The 15,791-nt window shown below is 39.7% G+C and overlaps 1 protein-coding gene across 11 annotated transcripts in view; it reads left to right on the plus strand.

Annotated features, from left to right (window-relative positions):
* The window catches only part of CEP83 (centrosomal protein 83), a 135,680-nt gene that overhangs the window by 16,633 nt on the left and 103,256 nt on the right, over positions 1-15,791 (plus strand). For 3 of the 11 annotated variants that reach the window (XR_009565565.2, XR_009565566.2, XM_060306612.2), the window contains exon 1: positions 4,211-5,176. The exons of 1 other annotated variant lie outside the window; for it this stretch is intronic. The gene's annotated coding sequence lies outside the window, so the exon portion shown is untranslated. Of the gene's footprint in view, positions 1-4,203; positions 5,177-15,791 lie in introns of those variants that run through there. 7 more of the 11 variants (XM_030856379.3, XM_030856380.3, XM_060306614.2 and 4 more) reach the window with 6 other exon arrangements.

Below are 15,791 nucleotides of genomic sequence, written 5' to 3' on the forward strand. Positions count from 1 at the left end.
AAATATTTTTAACCATCTGCAAATGAAACACATATATAGTGCAATCTGCCTACATACATCATTAAAAAAAATCAATTTAATGCCCTACCTGTATTATAAAGGATAAATAAAATGAGGTTAATTTATAATAAATATCATATTAAAATATGTAAGTCCTTGGGAAAGAATTGGCAAGTATAATGAAGTTGTCAGGTGTTGGCGTATGCATTTTATAAAAAATTTTTATTATGAAAAATTTCAAACATGCTGAAGTAGAGAGAATAGAATTGTGATATTGTGATTTACAACAAGAAACATATTTGGTCTTCATCCCATTTCTGGCATAGAACTCCTAAAACCCTTGGAATTTCTTAAGAGATCAGCAAAGGTGTCTTTCGTTATGTTAATGAGGCAACTTTGGGAAAGTACCTACGGATGGGGGCTGGTCACCAGAGGAGCTACAGGTGATTAGAGGGTTGGAACTTTCAGTCCTGCCCCTCCCCCTACCTCCAAGTAGGACAGAGGGGCTGGAGGTTGAACCTGTTGCCAATGGCCAATGATTAGTCGCGCCTATGTGATGCAGCCTCCATAAAAACCCAAAAGGATGGGCTTCAGAGAGATTCCGGGTTGGTGAACACAGAGAAATTTGGGGAGAATGGTGCACTCTGAGAGGGCATGGAATTTCTGTGACCTTTCCTCAAACCTTGCCCCATGCATCTCTTCTATCTGGCTGTTCTTAAGCTACCTCCTTTGATAATAAACCGGTAATCTAGTAAGTAAAATGTTTCTTTGAGTTCTGTGAGCCTCTCTAGCAAATTAATCTAATCTGATGAAGGGGTCACGGGAACCTCCAATCTATAGCCAGTCAGTCAGAAGTACAGGTGGTAACCTGGGCTTGTGATTGGCCTCTGAAGGAAGGGCATTTGCTCAGGCTGTGGAACTGAGCCCTTAACCTGTGGAATCTGATGCTGTCTCTGGGTAGGCTGTGTCAGAATTGAGTTGAATTGTAGGCCACCCAGCTAATGTCTGGAGAATTGCTCGGTGCTGTGGGAACTCCTTTCCCCACTCACCATACACACAACTGAAATTGGGTTCAGAATCATATTAAAGTATAATGAACTACGTACTTATCAGAACCCAGCTTCAACTGTGATCAGTTATAAATGGCCAATCGTTTTTATCAAATTCATTAGCATTACCTCAGACCACTGAACCAGAATCTCTGCGGTAGGGCCCAGGAATTTGTGTTTTAACAATCTCTCCAGCTGATTTGTAGCTCCACTAAAGTTTGAGAACCACTGATCTACATAACATTCCCCACCTTCTCAGATCATTGAAGGCAAAGCCCAGATAACACTCAGATATATTATTTCATTCACAAATATTTTACTTAAAAAACCCATAATCACATACCACTATGTCAGCTAACAAGTTATAATTCCTGAATATCAGCAAATATTGAGAGTACAAGAAGGAAAAGTAGAATGATGAAAGAGAAATAGGAAAGAAGAGATGAGAAAATGAGAAGGTATGTGAAATTTTAAGAAGACAAAAATAGTTCTGTCTACCACTGAGCCATACAACATATAACTTTTTTTCCTTGACATTCTGAAATACAAGCTTATTCTTCTTACATTATTTCTGGCTTTGGCAACAAAGTATTAAATGTGAAAAGCAATACTGGAATGCCTTCTTTTTATCAAAAGAATTCCTATATCCTAAATCACTCTTTCTTAATCAAATACTCCACATGTCCTCACTTCCTCTCATTTAAAATTTAAACTTATAAAACAATTTCCTATTAGGTTCCTAAGGACCCCATTATTCCACTCTTGTATGTGTAATGCAAATTTATTAGCTCCATGATATCAAAGCCTTCATTTTTATAGCAGTTATTTCTTTCATTTATCTGCCATGGTAAACAAACACATTTGTTGTTGCTTGATAGCTTATCAAGCTTTTCTGCAGTTTGGATTTACCGCTCAGGACCATATACTTTCCTTTGCTCTGAATATGGGTGCACCTAACAACTTTATGATTACTAGTTAGATTTCTCAGATATCTTGATATAAGGAATTAAGTAAGTGACCTTGCTAGCAGACATTGGTATTTCAGTTAACAGAAAGGAATCATCTTTATCAGCACTTTAAAATATATATTTTATTGTGGTATGATTAACAGAATAAAATGCACACATCTTAGATGTTCATTTTTTAAAAAGACTTTAAAAGAGCAGTTTTAGGTTTACAACAAAATTGAGATGAAGGTACAGAGATTTCCCATATACCCCCCCACTCTACACATGTATATCCTCCCCCATTATCAACATCATTCACCAGAATGGTGCATTTTTTTTTACCAAGGCTGAACTGACATTGACACATCTAATCACCCAAAATCCATAATTAACCTTAGGATTCAGTCTTGGTGTTGTACATTCTCTGGGTTTGGACAAATGTATAATAACATAATCCATCATTACAATTTCATACAGAATATTTTCACTGCCCTAAATTTTACACTCACACTAGCAATGTAAATATCACAATTTGAAGCAGCTGGAATTCATATTTGTGTTATTATTAGACTTTGATGTGTCCATTTCACTTAAGTTAAATTTTTTGGCATAAAGTTGTTGAAATTATCCTTTTAATATCTGTGTAATTACGTTAAAATGAAAACTTATGCACAGAAAAATAAAGTAGATGACAGAAAAGGAATCAGGGGAAAATAAGCACATAACATGGCAGAAAAAGGACGTGTGTGTGTGGTAGGAGTAAACAGTCTAGTGACAGAAAGAGGGAATTATAGTTCAGTGTGGCAAATGCCATGAGAGGCATAGAGAGAGCACACAGGAAGGATACCCAGTCCAATCTGGGAGTCAGATCAGGATGTCCAAATGACAAAAGTTTGTCCAACTCTAGGTAAATTAATGTAACCAAATCTGTGGACGCTTAAAAAGCTGAGACTTAGATCCCAAATATCATTACTTCACATTGGTTATCCACCTGTGAGGGTCTGTAGTAAACTGGCCCTTTTTCACTGGCATCTTTAATTAAAACAATTTTGTTTTTGTAAAAATGATATGTTCATTATACAAAATTCAAACAAGATAGAAAAGGTCAAAAGATAAAATAAAAATCAGTTGCATTTTGGCTGACATCCTTCTTGATCTTTTTGTATTTACATTCACATACATACACATGCATACTCATGTTTGGGTGAAGCACTGTTCGTGCTAAACTGTACTCTGCTTTTTAGGGGGAAAAACAAACCTATATGCTGTGGACATATTTTTGTGTAAATAAAGAGATTTACATCATCGTTTTTAATGGCTCAAGGGTATTTCATTGTATGTAGGTACCATAACGTATTTAACTAGTGTCCTAGTGATGGTACTTACATTGTTTCCATAAGCACCTATTATAAAAAGGGGGTGAGGAACATCCTCGTAAATCTGTTTTCTTTTTCTTTTTCTTTTCTTTAGAGCGCATGACTAGAAAATGAGTTTGCTGGGGCAAAGCCTAATTATTTTGTTAAATTTTGGTAATTAACGGTGTACCAATTTCAAGGTCACACCAGTTAGGCATGACAGTAATTGTATCCCCACCTCCTATCTGCACTGATAGACAAAAAGGATGTTTGCAAGTTGAACATCTTTTCATTTGTTAATTAGAAGTTTGTTTTTCTTGGTTTAAGAATGTCCTACTGATATCCTTTGCCAATTTTATTTATTGTGTTAAGTTTTAAAATTGATATTCTATGAGCTTTTTGTGTATTAGGAATATTTTCCTTCTTTTTCCACATGATACAAATTTATATGCCATTTTGTGTGTAGATAATAATCTTTATGTGGTTTTTATCGAGTTTTTTCTTTAATGGTTTCTGGTTATTGCTTCATACTTAGAAAAGGCCTTTCTCAGCTCAAGATTATAGTCACCTAGATTTTCTTGTAATATTTTTATGGTTTCATTCTTTACATTTAAATTCTTGTCATCTGGTATTAAACAAATGAAACAGATGTAAAGCCGGTCCCCAGCGTTTAGTAATTCCTCAGATCATCTTTTTCCCACTGACCAATGATTTGTAACATATAGTTCATTGATACCACTGAGCCCAGTGGGCCCTGTACTCGAGCTAACACGTTTTGAGATTTGGAGCGTGCGGTGCGGGGAGGGACTCGCGCATGGGCCTCTTTCCTGACCTGGCCGTTTCCGCCTGGCAAGCTGCGCCGGCTCCCCACTCGTGGGCCCAGGCCCCATGGCCGACGCGGTAGGCAGGAGACTTCGAGACTCATTCCGTCTGCACGGTCGGACACAAAGGCAGGCGGCGGTGGCGGCAGGACCACTATCAGTGCCCTCAGGGAAGAAAAAGTGTCGGAAGAGCCAGCGGAGCGCAGGAGAAGCGCGAAACTGGGAGAAACCGCCGAGACGTTGCGTGGGGAGGAGGCGAGGGGGAGCGGCTTCCCGCTCAACTGCGCGCGTCACTCTGGCTCCCTGAGGCAAGTGCCGGGCCCCGGACTGTGCGTTCCCTTCGGCTCTAGGGATCTCCGCGGCCCCAAGAGGCTTCTCGGAGCGCCAACCTGGCCCCGCCGTTCCCACTATGGTCGGGCACTACCCCAGCCTCGGCTCGCTCGCCGCCTCCCTCTTAACTGCCTCTGGCCGCGGCTGGCGTCCGCGGCGTCGGTGACGTCGACGTGGGGGCGGGACTTCCTGCTTCGCGCGCCCTTCGGTCTCGGGACTCAGCCCGCTCTGCGGGGTTTGAAGGGTGGCGGGCGGCGGGCTCGGGGTTGTTTCCTAGTCGGACTTCGGCTCCGGCCCCGCACCCCAGAGAAGGCCAGTCCACCGAGGAGGAGCGGGGTTTATCTCCATTGCTGCCACTGCCTTTTTCGCCTTCGGAGCTCTCTCGGGATACCCCACATTTCCAGGGGTCGGGAGCCCGAGGGGCGCTCTTGGCCCTGCGGCTCCTGCTCTTCAGCCTGCGCCGCGAGCGGCCGCCGAGACCTCGCCAGGCGTGACGGGCTGGGCCTGCACCCCGCGTCCGGGACCGTCTCCCGTGGCCCCAGTGCCCCGGCGGGAAGAGTGCCGTAGGCTCCCGTGGCTGGAGCAGTGGAGGTGTCCACCTGGAGAGTGCGGCCGGAACACCGGTCACTGTTAAGTTTTCTGTGCGCACGTTGCAAGGTCCGAGTGTGAGTCTGGTACGTAACGCTGTCTTGTCCGTGGTTTGGAATGCTCGTGGCTTTTTTCTTTACAACTTGCCCTTGAATTCTTCTTTTATTTTTCCCGTAAAGCAGGTGGAGCGGGTGTTAGAAAAGTAGGCTGGGAGAATGTTCTGTAGCCGATTAAATGCACGTGAAACTCTGTGGGGCTTTTTGATGAACTCCAGTGGTGCTTGGGTAGCCTCAGTTTAAAAGCTGACTAAACGTGTGGTACCTCCAGTTTCATTTGTGAAAAAAAATAAGCTGCCATTTTCGTTGACCCTGAAGACAATTCTAACAGTGATGTTGGCTGTCATTACAAAGATAACGTTAGAATATGTGAATGCATGCCGGGCTCTCATGGACATTTTGATGTATCCTTAGTGTCCAACTTTGGCCAAAAAAAATGGGTACTGAGCTCTTAAAAATAACCATTGTCAAGTATTTTAAAAGCCTTTGGTCACATTAGTTGTAACGATGAAACTATTTCAGTAAAATCTCCAAGATGTCTAGGATAACAAGAAACTTGTCCTTAGTTTCTCATATCAGTAGTATATAGTTCATAATGTGTTCAGACTATGAGCATAAAATACTTGAGTAGATCTAAAACTGAGTGGGTTGTTAAAGCACAGCTTTTGTTACCAAGCAACATCTCTGTAAACAAGTCTAATATTCAACTAGAATATAATTAAATGTATCTATCCTGCAATTATCCGGATTCAGAGTTCTCTGAATTCATAGTTTAGCCTGTAGGTGGTTATAGTTCATACTCACCTTTTGTACTGAGCTGTGATTTCAAACGCATTTTGTTTAGGATTATTAGAATGCTTTACATTTTAGAGTCGTATAGGACTCTACAGAGAGTTAAAAATGGATTTGAGTTACCCTTTGGTTTTTGGGGACATACTATGTCAGTTGTTCCCCTTCCTTTGAGTATTTTCTAACCAGGTGAAGTGTGGTTATATTTAGGAATTGTATCAACTAGTAGGGTGATACCAATTTAGGGTAACATAGAGCATTGAGAGAACACTTATTGCTCACAGGTGGTTTTTTTTTTTTTTTTTTTTTGCTTGGGTCTCTCCCTGTTGTGGCCTGTCCCGTTGCGGAGCACAGGCTCCGGACGCGCAGGCTCAGCGGCCATGGCTCACGGGCCCAGCCGCTCCGCGGCACGTGGGATCTTCCCGGACCGAGGCACGAACGCGCGTCTCCTGCATCGGCAAGCGGACTCAACCACTGCGCCACCAGGGAAGCCCTCACAGGTGGTTTTTAAACCTTGGTTTAGCCAGTAATCTCACTCTTACTCTACTCATTGAATCCTTAATGATATAATTTGTATGGCAAGTAAAGGCATACCTTGGAGATATTGTGGGTTTGGCTCCAGACGACTGCAGTAAAGCGAGTCACATGAATTTTTTGTTTTTGCTTTCCAGTGCATATAAAAGTTATGTTTACACTATACTGTAGTCTATTAAGTGTGCAATGTGCATTGTGTCTAAAAAATGTACATACCACGGGGGCTTCCCTGGTGGCACAGTGGTTGAGAGTCCGCCTGCCGATGCAGGGGACACGGGTACGTGCCCCGGTCTGGGAAGATCCCACGTGCCGCGGAGCAGCTGGGCCCGTGAGCCGTGGCCGCTGAGTCTGCGCGTCCGGAGCCTGTGCTCCGCAACGGGAGAGGCCACAACAGTGAGAGGCCCGCGTACCGCAAAAAAAAAAAAAAAAAAGTACATACCTTAATTTAAAAAATACTGTATTGCTAAAAAGTGCTAACCATCATTTGACAATGCAGGGTTGCAACAAACCTACAATATGTAAAAAATGCAGTGTCTGAAGTGCAATAAAGTGAAGCACAATAAAATGAGTTATGCTGGTAGTTTTTTTTTTTTTTTTTTTGGTTCGCGAGCCTCTCACTGCTGTGGCCTCTCCCGTTGTGGAGCACAGGCTCCGGACGCGCAGACTCAGCGGCCACGGCTCACGGGCCCAGCCGCCCCGCGGCACGTGGGACCTTCCCGGACTGGGGCACGAACCCGCGTCCCCTGCATCGGCAGGCGGACTCTCAACCACTGCGCCACCAGGGAAGCCCTGGTAGTTAGTTTTTAGACCACTTTTTTGTGATATTTTGAATGCAGTAACCTTTCAAGTATGTAAGAAAGTAGGTGAGAACATTTGAGACACCGTGAGACTGAATGACTTCTTTGAAATCAAACTATTAGTAATGGGAATCGGAACTTGCAGTTTTATATTCTTTACATCATGCCCTGACTGTATTTCAAAAATCCGTAGATTCTGTTTTAGTCCTTTCCCTCTTTTTCCTGCATGCTGATGTTGAAGTAATGAAATATTCAAGAATGGGAAAGACAAGCAAAGAAGAAAAATCAAGAATGATTCATGCACGTTGTGTGATAAAATCCTTAGTAATCAGAAGTCAGCATTTTGTCATGAGAAGTTCTAATTCAAGAAGCTTAGAAGAATGAAATCTTAACAGATTAGTGAATGGTCAGAATTTTGTGTGTGTATGTGTGTTTTCTAGGTACTCTCTCTGCCTAAAGAAAATGAGTTTTATTTTAACTTTGTCATACATAATGTATTAGGCTCAGCAAGTAATTTTCTCAAGTTGTCTAATCTGTGTGTACTTTTAGGGAATGTTTATATGTATCTGTGTAAAAATTTTCCAGAAGTACTCTTTCCTGCTGACTGAAGTTCACATTTCTTAATCTGAACTCTTCAGAATCTCATCACACTCTGCCTTTTCAAGTTTATGTTCTTTACAGAAAAGCTGTACTCTGACCAGACTGGTTTCTTCACCGTCCTCTAAACCTACTATGTGCTTTCTGCTCTCCTTACCAGTCTTCATGTCACTGCCTGATTTCTTTCCTTCTTTCCTAAAATCTGAATTGTACCCTTTCTATAAAGTTCAACTCTGCAGGGGAGGAAAAATTCTCTACCCTGTTAGGGTCTGTGGCTGGGCCTAAGAATTAAATTGATATAGATTAACAGGAGAAAAGCATACAAGTTTAAAAAATTTTTTACATGTACATGCAGAATGAAGACCAGAGCAGAAAGCTTTTACAGGTCTTCCTCGACTTACAGTGGGGTTACCTCCCCTATCATAAGTTGATGGGTTTAATATACCTAACCTACCCAATCTACTCAACATCATAGCTTAGTCTAGCCTACCTTAAACATGCTCAGAGCACCTATATCAGCCTACAGTTGGGCAAAATCATCTAACCTACAGCCTGTTTTATAATAAAGTGTTGATTATCTCATGTTACTTATTGAATACTGTACTGAAAGTGAAAACAGAATGGTTGTATGGGTCCAGAGCAGTTGTAAGTGTATCGGTTGTTTACCCTCTTGATTGCTGGGAGCTGCAGCTCGCTGCTCCTGCTGCCACCCAGAATCATGAGAGAGTATTGTATTGCATATCGCTAGGCTGGGGAAAGATCAAAATTAAAAATTTGAAGTATGGTTTCTACTGAACGTGAATTGCTTTCGCACTATTGTGAAGTTGAAAAACTCCTAAGTTGGGGGACAGTCTATATCTTTTAGACAAAGAACAAGTTTGTGAAACATTGACAAGACAGAGTTTTGGGCTAGGAGGAGTAAATTGTAGAGAAATGACTAGGAAGATAAGGGTTAGTTTAACAAGTTTGTACACATTTCTCGGCTTTGATTCCCCATCTCTGGCGATAAGAATGTCTTTTGTCCTCCTGGTACAGGGCTGGCACCTTTCACATGGGAGTTTTATCTCCTGCTTTCTGGAAGAAAAAGGAGGGTCAGAGTGCTCCTCTTGTATCTGCTGTTTCTCAAGTGCCTTTAACTACGTCAGTATACCAGAGCGGCAGATTTGGGGGTAACATGTCCTAAACTCCACCTCTGAAATCCTGTAGAGTGTATTTGTCAGTCCTACCATTTGATACTTTATATTGTATTGTTTTATCATTTCTATGTATGTCTTATCTTGCTAACTAGATTATAAGCTTTTTAGGCACAGGAAATCAGATCTCAGTGAGCTGTATCTTTAATCTCTTCCAAATAGAAGTTGCTGAATGAATGTTTATTAGAGATAAGGAATGTATATTTTTACTTTTTTCCTTCCTCCCATAATGTAGTGCAACTAAAAGAAAATCTTTTGAGAGTAACTGAGGGAGGAAGGGCAACTGTTAACCGTAAGAAAGGGGATTAAAGAGGCGGGATTCACTGGAATTAGAGGTAAAGTTTCTGTTACTAGAAAGTGTGAATAGTTGAGAATTTCCCATGACCATGTCAGCAGTAAGGACTCCCTCAGGAATGCTAGCACTGTTCCCTAGTGGGCTTGGGAGTTTGGTCAGTTTCCTGGTTCTTCCTTAGTAGAATCTGGGTTTAAAAAAAATACTTCCCCCACTCTTTCCTTTCTTTCCTCCTCCCTGTCTCCTTCCATTCCTCTCTTCCTATTTCCCCATTTTGCCCTTTTCCATTTTACCTAGTAAAGACTTAATTTATGAAATTATATTAGTACTTTTATTTGGCCCTCATAAATTAGCAGTTCTAAGTTTTATATTTTTCTGTCAGGAGTGCCTCTCTGGGTCATGGAAGGATCATAGACTGTAGTCTAGCACTATTTTTTTTTTTAAGTTTGAGATATAATCCAGGAAGAAAGAAATTAAAGTCATGAAGTGTCCAGTTATTTGTTTTCTGTATATTGTAACTTCAAATCACTTTTGGATTAAAATTCATGGAATTAGAAGGAACCTAAACCTAACCATTCTCTTCTGGAAAGTGCTTATCACTCTCCAAATATGTCCTTAAATAAATTCTAGGTAATTTTTATAGTCTTGTTGTAAATCCTGTATCTGATGCTTATGACAAACAGTTACTTCAGTTAAAGGTATAAAAAAGTTGAGTCTCAGAGTACCTTTATAAATCTTGGTTCGATTCAGTTGTTTCTTAGTGAGCTGGCTGTCTCAGCTTCTGAGTTGTTGTGCAGTATAGCATAGCAACCATTGGCAACAGTAGCATTGGACTCCAGGGATTTTCCCCATGAAGTTGCAGCGTGTATCTCTAGTGTTCACATTCAGTCTGTCTTTCTCAACTGAATCGCATTAAGGCAGACATTTGAGGTATTGTTAAACTGAAATTGTGTATAATATAATTAAGTATATATTTTTTGAGTACTGACAAATTATAACTTTCATGTTTTCCTCCTAGAGATGCATGATAAATATATATTGAATTATGGTGTGTGAAGGACATGTGAAAAGACTGGTTCAATTAAAGATTAGTCTATTCTGGACAGAAAAACTGTTAAGTAATAATTAACATCAGAGTTCTACACAACTGATACAGCCAGCCAGAGCTGGAGTGGATGAATTTGAAATGGTTCTTCTCTAGATAACATTTTTATATTTCTTCTGGAGGTTCATAGAGAGCATAGATTAATAAGCATGAATTAATAGGCACCATGATTTTATGGGAAGAGAATTATGACTCAGGTGACCATGGCTTGACTAAGTTAGTTACTTAACCTTTCTTGGCCTATTTTCCCATTTCAAAAAATAAATTCCTGAAGATTTCTTTGAGAAACTGTATCCTTCCAATTTAAAGCAAATTTTATTTCTTCTATTCATTGGTTTAGTCAATGTTTGAGTGCCCATTATGTGTCTTGCACTATGCTAGGTACTAGATTGTGAATAAGACATAGTGCCAAGTCTCAAGCAGCGTGTTTGGTAGGAGAAATGGATTAAGTCATTATTTGTAATATAACCTGGGAAGTGCTATAAAGATAAATAAGGGTGTGTTCTGGGGGCATGTAGGGAGGACATCTGACTTAGAACTGCAGACATGATACATTATGACTGAGGAATGCCTCATTAGAATTATGTAAGGGTAATTTGAGAGTGTACAGAGAAGTATTCAACCTGGCCTGGAGGGAGTTAATCCATCAAGGAAAACTGGGGAGTTTCTCTGAATTGGAGAGACAGAGTCAGAAGTCGTCAGCCATAGTGGTATTTAAGATCCTGGGTGTAGACAAGAGCTGGTGAACATCAGCATGTAATAAGGAGGTGGAGAAAGAGAATAGGGAGGAAAACCAGAGAAGGGTAGAGTTTTGGAAGCCAAGGGAGGAATGAATATCACATTTAGTATACTGATTAAGTGAAAGTTGCTAGTCAAGAAACATTGTGTAGCACTATAAATGTAAACCCATCTTTGCAAAGATGCTTTCTACAAAGATCTGAACTTGCAGATGGGGATGACTTAAGTCTTTGGTTAGCATCATAACATAGAGGAAGAAGTATATGTTTTGGAGCCTGAATCCTGAGATTGAAGATTAAAATCTTGGCTCCACCACTTTACTAGCTGCTTGGCTTTTTGGAAAAATTACTTAATTTTAGGGTCCTCAATGTCTTCATATGTAAAATGATACTTTTTTTTTTTCCACATGAGTCATATGGATTAAAAGATACATGTTGTAATACCTGACTCAATTATAGTGGGCACTTGTTAAATGTTAATTTTTATCCATTCCACTGTTACACTCTTCTAAACACCTTTCTTTTTTGCCTCTTCTCCCCACCCCTGTACCCCTCATCATAATCTTTTATCCTTCAAGATCCACCCGAATTCCTGCCTTTTCCTTGATGCCTTTCTATACAGATGATAATTCCAAATTTTCTATAATGAAATGAACATATTCTTCTATCCCTCAGAACTTTCATATCTTTTTATTTTTAACCTTAAGGAAATTTTATTGACTCATGTATAAGAAGTCTGCAGATGGGTGGTTCTAGGATTATCAAATCAGTGGCTCAGTGACATCATTAAGAACCTGGATTCTTTCTGTTTGCTTGGCTATTTGAACTTTGGCTTGATTACAGCAGTCCAATCATCACATTTTCTAAAGTTCAGAAGAGATAACTTTTCTACCCAATTGTGAGCATACAATTCAGTGATCTTTAGTACATTTATAGAGTTATACAGCCATCATCACAAGACAGTTTCAGAACATTTTCATTAAACCTCCCCAGTTTCTCCCGAGCATGTATGCAGTCAATCCACCCTCAACCTAGTCCCAGCAAACCGTTTAGCTGCTTTCTGTCTCTATACATTTGTCTTTTCTGGACATTTCATATAAATGGAATAAAAAATATGTATACTAGTCTTTTGCATCTGGCTTCTTTCAGTTAATATTTTTGAGGTTCATCTGTGTAGCATGTATCAGTATTTTGTTCTTTTTTATTGCTGAATAGTATTCTCTTGTATAGATATGTCACATTTTATTTATCCATTTATCAGTTGATGGACATTTTGGATTTTTTCCACTTTTTGGCTATTATGAATAATGCTGCCATGAAGATTTGCATAAGTGTTTGTGTGAACATATATTTTCATTTCTCTTGGGTAGATTCCTTGGAGTGAAATTGCCGAGTCATATGGTAAGTTGTAGGGTATATTTGGTCTTTGTCCCTGATTGCTGACACAGAGCTTCCAAAACCCCTTGGAATTTGTTGAGTGATAAGGAATATCTTTTGTTATTCATAATGAGCCCCTTTTGATCACACCTAAGTTTATGCTAATGTGGTGATTTAGAAGGGATCCCTAGATCACCTCAGAAGGGACAGGTCACCAGAAAGACCAAGTAATGAGATGGCTGGAATTTTCAACCTTACCCACTAACCTCTGGGAAAAGGGAATGGAGACTACTATAAAAACTCTTGAACAGTGCAATTCCAAGAGCTTCTGAGTTGATGAATACCGGTGTTGAAAGAGTGGCATTCCCAGAGGGCAGAAGCTCTGTGCCTCTTTCCCCATACCTTGCACCATGCAACCCTTACATTAGGCTGCTCCTGAGTTGTATCCTTTATAATAAAGCAGTGATAGTAAGTAAAGTGTTTTGAGTTCTGTGAGCCGTTTTAGCAAATTATAAAACCTGAGGAGAGGGTTGTGGAACCCCTGACTTACAGATGGTTGGTCAGAAGTGTAGGTGGCAACCCGGGACTTGTGTCTGAAATGGGAGCAGCCTTGTGAAACTGAGCCCTTAAACTGTGGAGTCTGCAATACTTCTGGGTAGTGTCAGAACTGAATTAAATTGAATGACTACTGGGGACTTCCCTGGTGGTCTAGTGGGTGAGACTCCATGCTCCCAGTGCAGGGGGCCTGGGTTCGATCCTTGATTGGGGAACTAGATCCCACATGCATGCCGCAACTAAGAAGTCCGCATGCCACAACTGAAACATGCCACAACTGAAACATGCCACAACTGAAACATGCCGCAACGAAGATCCCATGTGCTGCAGCTAAGACCCAGTGCAGCCAAACTAAATATTAAAAAACAAAAAAAAATTTAGGACACTCAAGTTGGTGTATGGAGGATAGTTGGAGAATTAGTTGATGTGAGGAAAACTCTACAGAAGTAGTCTAACAACAGTTCAGAATTAGTTTTTAATCTTTTGAGAAACTGCCAAATTGTTTTCGAAAGTGACCAATTACATTCCAGTCAAAAATGTACAAGGGTTCCAGTTTCTCCACAGTCTCATCGACACGTGGTATCATCTGCCTTTTTGATTATAGCCCTTCCACTGGGTGACTAGTAGAGTCTTGTGATTTTAATTTACATTTCCCTAAATACAAATGATGTTGAGTTGTTCATGTGCTTATTAGCCATTTATTAAGTCTTCTTTGGTGGAACATCTATTCAAGTCGCTTGCCCATTTTTTTAGCTGTTTTTTTTTTTTCTTATTGAGTTGTAGAAGTTTTTTATATATTCCTGATAAAGGTCTTTTATCAGAGATTTACAAAGATTTTCTGCCAGTTTGTGGCTTGTTTTTTTTTATTCTTAATGGTGTCCTTGAAGTGCAAAGTTTTCAATGAAGTTTAATTTATCATTTTTTAGTTTGATGGCTTATACTTTTGATTTTGTGTTTCAGAACTTTTTGCCTAACTCAAGGTCACAAAAATTTCTCCTGTCTTTATTAAAATTAGTCTTTTCTTTTTTAAAATTTATTTATTTATTTATTTATGGCTGTGTTGGTCTTCGTTTCTGTGTGAGGGCTGTCTCTAGTTGTGGCAGGCTGGGGCCACTCTTCATCGTGGTGTGTGGGCCTCTCACTATCGCGGCCTCTCTTGTCGCGGAGCACAGGCTCCATACGTGCAGGCTCAGTAATTGTGGCTCACGGGCCCAGTCGCTCCGCGGCATGTGGGATCCTCCCAGACCAGGGCTCGAACCCGTGTCCGCTGCATTGGCAGGCAGATTCTCAACCACTGTGTCACCAGGGAAGCCCAGTTTGTTTTTTTTTTAGCTCCTTCATTTAGATTTAGGATCCATATTGAAATAAATTTTATGTATGGTATAAGATAAGGTCTAAGTTCTTTTTTATTTTCATGCCACGTGGATGCCAACTTGTCCTAGCACTATTTGTTAAAATGGCTATTCTTCTCCGTCTTGGATTGTATTGGTACCTTGGTAAAAAAAATCAGTTGCTTATAACTTGAGTTTATTGCTAGTCTTAATTATGTTCTATGTATACTCCTGTACTTAACTCCAGTACCACACTGTCTAGATTCTTGTAGTGTTATATACTAAGTTTCAAAATGGGTAGTGTAAATCCCCTAACTCTTTCAAAAGTGATTCTAGATCCTTTCTATTTACGTATGAAATTTAGGATCAGCTTGTCAGTTTCTACCAAAAAATTAGCTGGGATTTGATAAAATTTGCACTGAATCTATAGATCAACGTGGGAAGAATTGGTAACTTAAAATTGGGTCTTCCAATTCATGAACATGTAATGTCTCCCAATTATTTAGATCTTAATTTCTCTCAATGCTGTTTTAAAATTTTCTACATATGTCTTGTACTTACATTAAATTTATTCCTAAGAATTTGATAGTTTTTGATTCTAATGAGAATGGAGTTTTTGTAGTTTGATTTTTAGATTGTTCATTGCTAGTACCTAAAAATACAATCAACTTTTATATATTGTTTCTACATAGGTGATCGTGTCTGTGAATAAATCATTTCTACTTTCTTTCCAATCTGAATGTTACTACATTTTGTCATTTATTTTTGCCTTATCTTATGGGCTAGACTCTCCAGTGAGAGATGAATAGAAGTGTTGAGAGTGCTCCTGGTCTTGGGGGAAAGGTACACAGATTTTCACTATTAAGTGTGATGTTACCTGTACATTTTCTGTAGATTTCTCTTTATTAGGTTGAGGAAGTTTCCTTCTGTTCATAATTTGTTGAGAGATTTTAGGCATGAATGGGTATTGGATTTTGTCAGATTTTCCTCTGCACCCAATGAGATGATCATATGGTTTTTATCCTTTATCCTGTTAATATGGTATATTACATTAATTGACTTTCAGAGCTTAAGCCCATATTCCCAGGATCAGTTTCATTTACTCATGCTATATAATCTTTTATATATTGCTGAGTTTAGTTTTCCTAAATTTTGTTAAGAAATTCTGTTTCTATGTTCATGAAGGATTTTAGTCTGTTGGTTTCATTTCTCATGATGCCTTTGTCTAGCCTTGGTATCAGGGCAACATTGGCCTCATAGAAGGAGTTGCATGGCGTTTCCCCTTTTATTTTTTTTGAAGTAGTTTCCAAAGGATTGCTATTACTTCTCTAATTATTT

The sequence above is a fragment of the Globicephala melas genome, chromosome 10 (assembly GCF_963455315.2).
Source record: "Globicephala melas chromosome 10, mGloMel1.2, whole genome shotgun sequence".
Classification (NCBI taxonomy): domain Eukaryota; kingdom Metazoa; phylum Chordata; class Mammalia; order Artiodactyla; family Delphinidae; genus Globicephala; species Globicephala melas.